Source organism: Callorhinchus milii, unplaced genomic scaffold (assembly GCF_018977255.1).
Source record: "Callorhinchus milii isolate IMCB2004 unplaced genomic scaffold, IMCB_Cmil_1.0 Scaffold4, whole genome shotgun sequence".
Classification (NCBI taxonomy): Eukaryota; Metazoa; Chordata; class Chondrichthyes; order Chimaeriformes; family Callorhinchidae; genus Callorhinchus; species Callorhinchus milii.
In genome coordinates, this window is record NW_024704745.1 from 48,597,432 (window position 1) to 48,607,776 (window position 10,345).

The 10,345-nt window shown below is 43.3% G+C and overlaps 1 protein-coding gene across 5 annotated transcripts in view; it reads right to left on the reverse strand.

Annotated features, from left to right (window-relative positions):
* The window catches only part of farp1 (FERM, RhoGEF (ARHGEF) and pleckstrin domain protein 1 (chondrocyte-derived)), a 178,927-nt gene extending 169,196 nt beyond the window's left edge, over window positions 1-9,731 (reverse strand). For 2 of the 5 annotated variants that reach the window (XM_007906290.2, XM_042334729.1), the window contains exon 1: window positions 9,561-9,687. The gene's annotated coding sequence lies outside the window, so the exon portion shown is untranslated. Of the gene's footprint in view, window positions 1-9,560 lie in introns of all 5 variants that reach the window. The other 3 variants (XM_007906294.2, XM_007906293.2, XM_007906292.2) reach the window with 3 other exon arrangements.
* Window positions 9,732-10,345: the final 614 nt, after the last annotated feature.

The following is a 10,345-nucleotide window of genomic DNA, read 5'->3' on the forward strand; positions in this document are numbered from 1 at the left end:
GTGCATCTCAGGGTAAGTGTGTTACGCTGACTACCCACAACTCAAACCGTGATCACTTCAGAGCAGAGTTCTCACAGGTCAGTGTAATGCACTTCCTGTGAGGATCCTGTATGTGATGCACTTTATATCCTTAGTTTTCTTCTGACATCAATTGCAGTAAAACTTGCACAAGTCTGATCTATATAAACTGTATAATCACCTAAGTCATACATCTGCCATTCAAGAATTTATAGTCTTTGCAAGTTTGACATAACTCATACTTTGCATAAGTCATATTAAACACAATGGTCACAACTTATGACTTATGTGAGGTTTATTGTACTCTGTACTATACACTTTTCCTGTTTGAGCACTTTTTTTCAATCCCAATGACTTTCAGGAGGCTGTTAAACTGAGAAAAACTTTCACAGGTCAAAATACAATCTTGCTTTCACCCCAAAATCTGCACAAACAGTTTCCAGCAAGATTTACTCACCCACAGGATAATCGGTACAAAACAATAATTGAACTGGGACCATCCCAATCTGCATGGCCTTGTGCCACATTGGGTGGTGCATTTATACAGCTAACCATCAAAGCAACTAGTAATTAGTTTGTGGTGTCCCTGAATTCTATTTCAAGAAAAACTCATCAAATAGTGCTACCCTCCTTGTTCTCATTACTTCACTGCCCAGGACAACCCAAATCTCCCATCAAAATGTTTCCCAAAAGGTACCCTCGACATTTAGACAAAGTCTGCCCGCTCTACTTCATACCTACAGTATTTTTCCTCGAACCCCACACAATCCTGTGTGACTGTGAGAGTCACATAGACTCCAAGTAGCAATTTATTCTGACTTTACCTGAGCTGGGAGGGAGGGAAACAAAGCTCCTTCACCGAGTGCTGCACCATTTAGTAACTTCCCCTTAACAACTTTGGGAATCACTTTATGCTTTATCGATTTGCAAAAATCTTTGACATATGGGTCTGTCTGCCTCTAGCAGCTCTTCCACAATTGGCAAGTTCCAACATTCCAACTATCTCTAAGTGTCAGCCTGGATCAGATAGCAGCACTCACCTCTGAGTCGGAAGGGCATTAAGAAATATTTCATAGTCTAGCCTGATATTCCAATGTGTGCTGGGGGACAATCCCCAGGCAAAAAAAAATGAATGGCTCTTTATGGGATGTTGCAGTGCACAAATAGGCTGCTGTGTTTGCATATCAATTCACAATCAGTAATACTTTACAGATAATACTTTGAGACATTTTGATGACATAACGGGCCATATCAAATGCAAGGATAATTTTAATTATCTTCAAATAATTTTGTCTTAAATAGGAATTGATCTGCACAACTGGAAATGCAGAGTTACCTGGAGGTCATATTTCACTCAGAACTGAAAAAAGAATGACAGAAATCTCACCCTCAGGCCCCTGTTCTGCTTCCGTGCCATCTATCATGCAAAAGCTTCCCATTGTGTCATACAAGGACATTCTGCTTTTCCAATATCTGAACACGACAAATGAAACCATCACCTTTCACACCAACACCCATGGGCATTGTATAATCAAAGTCCTACCAAGTTTGTTCATGAGTTCTCATAAGCTCTCCACTGCTGTGGACCTAATTGAAGTCCCTTGTATCTACACCAGCACCTCATTAAGTTTTCATACTAAAGAAACCCTATCCTGGACAATCTCCCTCAGTGTTCATTCAACTAAAAGATTTTTGACACAGTTAAGCTGCAATTTGTATGGATGAGCAACTGAATGCTGGGCTATTCTTCATGTGTGGATCTGGGTGGTGTTGGGTGTCCGGAGGCTTTTCAACCATTTTCCCCTCCCACTCTCCCACAAACCTCACTGCAATGATGTTAAACAGGAATTTCTTGCTCCAGTCTTGCTCCTGATCATGGAGACCAGCATTTCAGCGCAAGTAAAAACAGGACAACGATTTAACTCAAGAATTTAACTCCTGTGAAGCTGGAGAGGTCAGGGGTTAAAAAAAAATACTGCCCCACTTAGCATCATCTAGCACCATCCAGATGGCAGCCAAACAAGTTTGAAAAGACCAAACCTTTGTCAAGGTCAGGAGAAGCAGACAATCATTGGAAACTGATGGGAAAATGTGACAATTCAAGACAGATATAAGTATTAAATCTATTTTGAACGATAGAAATTTACAACACAGAATAAGGCTATTCGGCCTGTCAAGTCTATGGTTGGCTTTGTGAAAGAGCAATCCATTCACTCCATTTATCTTCCATTTTTCAATAACCCTTCCAATTACAGTAAAACTCACATAAGTCGTATCAATCAGGACCATAACATTTAATATAATTTACTTGAAGTCCGAGTTGCAGGCAAACTGCATAAGTCGTAGAAAATCCGATTTAATCAATAATCAACAGTGCGTGAACGTAATTTAATGCAGCCGTTAAGTGCGTACGTGGTAGTTCGTCACTGCAGCCAGTACGTGACGCGTCAAGAATACATTTCCTGTGATTCAATGCAGCCAGCTGGTAAATGTGTATGCATCAATTTCCCATTTCATTTCCCATCATTTCCCACTATTCAATGCAGCCTGTAAGTGCAGGAGTAATGGAGGATAGCAGAGCGGGGTTACAAGTTAAGAGGTGAGGAATATGAGTAGTGCAAAGAAATCTTAAGTGGTTTTGATAGGAAATTGAATGGGACTCAGGTGAATGTATGACTTACAGACAATTATACGATTTATAAAGATAAGACTTAATTGAGTCTTACTCTACTCCTTTCTTGTCATATTATTTGGTAATAATTTGCACTCAATAACTAAAAGATTTGCCAACCTATCCGAAAGACAAAAAAATGTAAGCCCAACTGAATCCAATACAAATTTGGCATCCACTCACACATCACTTTCTTTTAGTGCTGTGTGGACATTGCACTGCTATGTCAGCACTTTTGTGATACTTCCTCCTATGTCCATTTACACTTGTGCTTCACAATTTGCCTTTGAGGCAAGGCTGCAATTTAATCTTTTTAAACCTGGGAGTAAAATAGCTTTGAAATTAAAACTCAATTGAAGAATTTCAAAAATTCTGAAACAATCTTAAATTAAAGAACATTGTCTTAAGGCTATGACCATAATACATTTTGTGCCTTGTGTTTTTATTTGCTTGTAATGAAAATTCCCTGCATAATCAAGTTAATAAAAACATACGAGTTTTCAATTGGAACATGATTAAACACCAAATTAAAATCTAAAATTGGTGCATGCAAAGAGTCTGGAATTGAGATCTGAGTAAACGACTTCAGTGGAGGAGCTTAGCATCATCTCAGACCACATCATCTCAGTGATCTGACTGGCCTCCTTTTGTACTGCAACTGCATTCATAGGTGCTGTGGTACACTACCCTGCGTGAAGGCCGCTATATAAATGCAGGTTGTTGTTTTTGATGAATTAAATTACTCACTTAAATGCAAGGTCAGAATTTTCAGATTGATGTGCCAATATGTCTCTCAGTTAACCTCAACTCCATTAAAACTAATTTAATCAAATAGTCCAGGCTGATCCTCAAAATGTGCTGGAGACGTTTTGCATTCGTGAAGTCCTGTAGCTCAGTGGTTAGAGCACTCGCTTTGCAAGTGAGAGACCTGAGTTCAATTCCAGGCAGAGTGAAACCTTGGGCAAGTTTCCTTACTCCACACGCCTAATAATAATCCCTCCAAAAAAACAAAACAATAATAAATTGGTCATTTTTAATCCATGACTGTTTGTGGGACATTGCTGTGCGCAATTGGCCTCCGCGTTCACCCACAAATATACAGTCAATTCACTTTACAGTGTGTTCTATGAAGCGCTTTGGGACGTCCTCCCGACGTGAAAATCGCTATATCAAATGCAAGGATTATTATTATTATTATTATTGTCACAAGATCCCATGTACTATTCAAAAAGAGAAGGGAATTTCTCCTGGTGTTCTGGCCAGCAAGCCCCCAAATAAAATTAGTCATTCACTTCATATCTGTTTGTGGCACATTACTGTGTGCAAATTGCCTGTCATGCTCATCTATAAAATACACAGTCTCTCCACTTTTCAGAAACTTTGTGAAGCGCTTTGATACCTTCTCAACATTATAGGCATGATATGAAATGATTAAAGAACATCATAAAGGCAAATAATAAAGGCATTATTACTAAAGTGCTGCACTACTGCATCCAAAGCAATAACGAAGAACTCTGCATGTGTGCTTTGCAGAAGAAATTTCTCTCTAACAAATTGAGGTTAGCGGCACTTCTTACACCCTGAAGGAAGTGAAGTCAACAGCATTTCCTGCACACTACCATAAGAGACACTTCATAAGCATAGCTTGCATCATGCAATCCACAGCAAATGATGCCAGTCACAACTTGATGACCTGCAAGGCAGCCAGCCACCTTTTAGCATGGGAAACCAGCAAATCAGTACCGATACCTGTGGGTCCACAGTTACATCCAGACTATAAGCAGATGATATGGAAATGCTCTTGACCAGATTGCTTAGTATAACCAATTAGAAAATCTAAGTACCTAAATGCCAGTAATGCATTTTTTCCTCAGAAGTCCCAAAGGACTTCTTCACCATCAAAGGATTACATTCAAAACTATACGTCGTTCCACAGCAGTAGCCAGTCACTTGGAGCAGGGAGTCTTCCCATCCTGCTCCCATTAATCCTACAAGCCAAAGTCCTAATTGGTAGGGTATTCCGAGCTGAACAAGCAGCAAGAAAGCTTGCCAGGCAATGCTCTCAATGGCAAGCTATGCGGTTTTAGCTGGTTAGACTCCAGCAATTATCCTAATGCACACTCTGGGGTCCCCAAGTCTTGGCTCTTGACATCTGCACCTAATACTTTCCAGAATTAGGTAAGCAGGATGCATCCCCCCTGGGAGAGAGTGCACATTCCATTCCAAAAATCTCTCTCTGGAATTTTCATGTGTAAGAGTGGGATGCATGGAAATCTCAGCTTTGTTTGGATACTCTGAAGCACGGTGATGGGTCTTCACATTTGTCAGATACCCGGCTGACACACCAAAAATGCCAGTGACAGTCTGTTTATAGTTTGATTCAAAAAAAAATCATATGACATGGTGTTAGTAGAAAGATTAAATGAAACAAACAACTCAGTTGGCCAAGACAACTGGCAGCAATATTTTGTAAGAGGTCAGACTTCCAAGTCGATGGTTATCTACTAAAGGTAGAGTAGTTTATCTTGAAGGAGGAATCGTCTAACTATTACCACCTACGCCTTGGGATGTCCTCCAGAAGTGAAAGGCCTTATACAAATGAAATTTGTTGTTGTATTCTTCCATGTTCTAAATTTGTCACATGATTTTTAAAATAAAACTTACAGGCTAATCCCAATGACTAAATAAGCTAATGCACCACCCGATTGGAATTAGGCATGAATACCAGAAAGATCACATGTAGATCCCTCTTCTGTGATGTTCAATGATCTCAGTCAGAATGGCATTAGCAGCACATTTGGCCTCAAAACCCAGGACTATGGAGGGGAAATTAGCATGGGCTCTCACTCATGTTAGCCAGCCAGTGGCACTTAATTCTAAAGTGCATGTATGAGTGTTAATGTATATACGTGCATAAATTTGTTTCATACGGTGTTGTAATGTCGTGGTTCATGTCCATAAAATGAGTCGTATAAAAATGTCTGTCAGTCATTGATTCTGGGTTGTCTGAGCTCTGCTGTCACTCTCTACGTGCTGTGCGTGTGCAGGGAGCTGGCCCCTCAGTGCTGGAAGCTGGAAATGTACCACTCTTTGTGCATATGACGGGGAGAGGTGCACGGTACATCCATGCTATAAATGGACCTGCCCTATACGGAAGTATAACAGGGCTAACATGCACCAGGAGGTATTGGACATGTGTTGGATCCGACCATCGTTACCCTCCTGCCCAGAGGAATAACATTGTTGCAATTACCAGCGAGCGTTTTTGATCCTTAGTGTAATTGACTAGGCAATAATCAGAATCAGTTAATTCAATGTGAGGCCAACTCATTATCGTACAAGATATTGAATTGACATTTAAACAGGACTTAAAACCATTTCTAAGCTAATGTGTCTGGGTGTTCAATCAATCATTTCAAAAACAGGAAGGTGGTTTAGTTGTTAAAATAATTATCTGGCGCAAGGCTACACATTTTATTAAACATAATGCTGAATATTTAAATTACACACTAACTGGGTTTACACACTGACCCAATTCCTAAAGTGTAAGTTAATAGGCCGTTGCAGCATAATTGAAACAATTGACAGTTTTGACTCACTGCCAATCATGGTTCCAATACATCAATCGCTGGAATATTGACATATGAATTTTTAAACCAATTTTTGCTGAAATCAAAATCCACCCACTTCCACAATCTGACCTACACTGACTGTGAAAGTGACCACAGGCAATAGAACTTATAAGGGCATTTATGCTTACATCCCAGCAGAAAAATTAATAGTTCCCCTAGGAAAGTTGCTTCAGTGAATTCATGAGAACAGTGAGGGCTCAGCTCTCGCACTACAATATCTGTGGGATCTGTTCAAAAAGGGTCTCCCTCTGTAAGGGTGAAATCAGCTGCCATTTCAAAAAGTAACACATACCGACTGACTCACTATTGTTACTCGGTAAAAACTGGATTATTCCTCCAGAAACGTATGGTCATTGTTTCATGGTTGTTAGTCTTGTCATTTGGATCATCATCAACAGGATGTCCCAGTGCCTTGGGACGTCCTCCCGATGTGAAAGGCGCTTTCCAAATGTAATTATGTTGCTGTTGTCCTGTCGGTGTCCACCACACAACCAATTCCTGTAAAATTAGAATATCAGATGCCCTACATATTTCACACGGTTAAAACACAGATAAATAGTGGGAATGATTCCAAACAGCAATATCATCCCAGTATTCAGATGTTATCTTCGACAGCCCCATCTCCTCCCATCCCTCTACACTGTATCCAGCACTGTTTTTGTTCTCTGGGTTTCTTGACAACAACAGTGTTTAGTGAGATTTTCCCCTGGCAATTGGTCCCTTTTCCATTATTTGCTATTTAATTTCAACACGTTTGGGATTTTCCAGGTCTATTTGGCTCAGTTCGACAGAGGGCATTGTCTTTACTCACTGAGCTACTTGCAGATCATTTAAGTTATAGAATACTGTATTAGCTTTGATGAAACACTAAGTTACTGCACTCACAAGAGACTCCATAAATTTGCTCCTGTCCACAGAGCTCAAGAATCATGAGCCTTCAACAGATTCAATACGGAAAGTGCTGCTATTAATGGAATATCCTCTGCATTTTGGGAATTTACTTTTCAGATACAACTCCTAAACTTACAGATGGTGTGGTGTATAAAGCCCTGTGAGCACGGAGTCATAAAGATCAGAAACATTTAAAATCTTGGTCTGTGTTGAGTTAGTGAGCCTAAGCCACAGTAGCAGTTAGTGTTCTACAATTCAATTTACATAGCGCCTTTCACATCAGCAAGACCTCTCAAAGTGCTTCACGTTGCTTGGTGGGCACCCAAGCTAGGGGTGGGAGCTGAAGAGGGTAGAGAGGAGCACGATTACCAAAGGGCTCATTACCTTGAGGTGGACTTTGAACGTGAAGAGGGAGGGAGGGAGAGAGCGAGTTGGAGGGACTCATAGATGGGCTTCCAGGGAATAATCGGCCTGAAATAGCGACACTTTAGGGAGCTGAAAAAATCAGGTGGGTTGCTGCTCTTGATCGCTATCCAGAACTCGTGGACAACTGGTGCCTTTGGGCATTGCAATATGTCCCAGGAGAAGGAAATGTAAGGCCAAACAGCTTCAGAAGAGGAGAGGAGAAATTGGAACAGAAAATTTGGTGAACAGGAAATTTAAATTGCTAATATTTCCAGTGCAGGTGAATGCCCTATTATACATAAGAAAATATTAATTGAACGAAATGAGGTGTGTTGGCAGCGCACTAGGAAAGAAATGGAAAAATCCAATTCATTTTGCGTGTGAAGTGTGAAGGGAGTCCCGTGGAGCTCACTGGGCATTCAGGTTACTCTGCTGAATTCCAGGTGCAACTTTGTTGTGTAATTTTTCCTGGACCCACACACACACACACACACACACAATCACGCACACACACCGCAATGGGAGAATTCGCCCTGTAACGTACCAACTTCACTTATCTAAGTTAAACAAACCTCACCACCCCGAGAAAATAAATGAATTACAGTGGCAAAGGTGCCCGGTTGGCCATGTGATCCATGAGGGTAATGCAACATATGTGCTGAGGTATAAGGCAGATTATTTACATACTGGAACCACCCATCAGTTCCCCCTCCCCCACAGAGACACAGAAAATAACTACCTTACAATAATAACCAGAGCAGAGGTGGATGCTGGTGGTGGGAAGAGAACAAGACAACGTTAAACGCTAAAAATGCCCCTTGGTTCTTGGTTATAATAATAATAATAATAATAATTGGTTAGGATGATCTCAATGAGCTATGCCTTTTGTGTCCATTTTGGATACATTGTTTGACAACAACGTGTCTGTTTTTAAAATACTCTTTCCAGAGACACTTGTGACAGCCCAGGGAGCAGTCTGGCCATCCCACCACACCGTCAGGGGAGGGAGAGAAAGTATTGGGAGAGAGATATTGACAGATCTGGAGATTGCTTTTGGCTCAGCTTCTGACCTCTTTTGTGTTCATTTAGTTTCCTCTCTTTCTCTCTCTTTCTTTCTCTCTCTCTCTCCCTCCCTCTGTTTGGCCATCTCACCAGCAGGTCCAGCCCTTTTATTTTGTTTGGTGGTGGTGGGGGTGGGGGGGGGGGGGGGGTTGGTCGTTTTTTTTCATACATCAATGCAAATAATAGGGATCCCTTTCAACAAAAAAAAAGCTGTTGGCGATCAGTTTGGATCAGAGGAACAGAAGCAAACAACAAAAAAAAAGGGGGGGAACAGGGGAGCGATCCGTCTATTTCGGATCCTTTCTGTGGCAATTCGCGATCGCTCAAAAAGATGATGAACCCCAACATTCCCGGACACCCCACAAGTCTGGGAACCTCTCTGCCCTTTGCAATCCCACAGCCCGATCTGATCTCCTCGTTCCCACTGAAACTTGATCCAGGAAAAGAAACAAAATGAACGATAAGCCCTGGAGCCAGGAACTGGGTGCAAGAGGAGCAGCAGCAGCGGGAGGAGGAGGGGGAGAGGGGAGAGGAGGAGGAGGGACAGGAAAGAGGGAGAAACATCTTTGGGATTTTTAAACTTTTTAAGCGATGGTTTTTGCTCCTGAACTCGGGATCACACTTTTGCAAAAACCCGGGAAGTCTGTTCATCATTCACTCCGCGGGTCTCCGCTCACCCAAAGGGATGGGAAGCGGATCGCGCTCTTCCCTGAGCTCAGACCGGAACACAAAGAGAGCTTCGTCCCGGGATGTGCTCCGGGAGTTGATCCTGAAACAGGGAGAGAGGGAGGGAGAGACCCGGGGGGGGGGGGGGGGGGGGGATCCCAACCTCACAGCCCGGGATCGGCTCCCGAATCCAATCAGTTCCTCCAACAACTTACCGCAGTCTCTCACTTCATATGTTCCCCCAAAACCAACTGAGCTTTTGTTTGTGCGGAGGGCGAGAAGTGCAAATGCAGCCGCACTCACCCCGCGGGGTCCTCCCGCTCCCGCTGCTCCCGCTGCTGCTCCCGCCGCTGCTGCTCCGGGAGAGGGTGGGGGTGGGGGGGGGTCGGGGCTGAGCAGAGCGGACACACAGCCTCAGATGTTCAGGAGCTCGGGCTCCAGGTCGCTGTGTCCACCTCCGGGGGCTCTGATGCTCTGAGTCCGTCTGTCAGTCCGTCCGCGGCTCAGCTCCACAGCAGCGCTGTGTCTGTGTGTGAAACAGCGCCTCCCGTCACACGGCGAACAGCAGCGGCTCTGAGCACAGGCACAGGAGCGCCTCCCAGCGCCCACAGTCTGCTTCACACTCCTCCCCCGCCAGCGGGCACAGCAATAGCAATAGCAATAACAATAACCCCTGCATTTGATAGAGCGTCTTATCACATCTTCGAGACAACAACAACAACAGCTCGCACTTACATAGCGCCCTCCACGCAAGGTGACGTCTCAGAGCGCTTAACAGTGGCGGAGGAGCCCGACTCCGAGCCGAGGGGAGGGGGCCGTAAGCACGATTGAAGAGGAAGGTTTTCAGGGACTTGAAAGAGGGGAGAGAGGGGGCCAAGGCGGAGGGATGGAGGGAGTGTTACAGAGCTTCGGGGCATAGTGGCTGAATGGTGGGGCAGAGGGTGCGAGGGACGAGCAGGAGGCCGGTGCCAGTCGTATTGGAGAATGAGGAGGTTGGAGA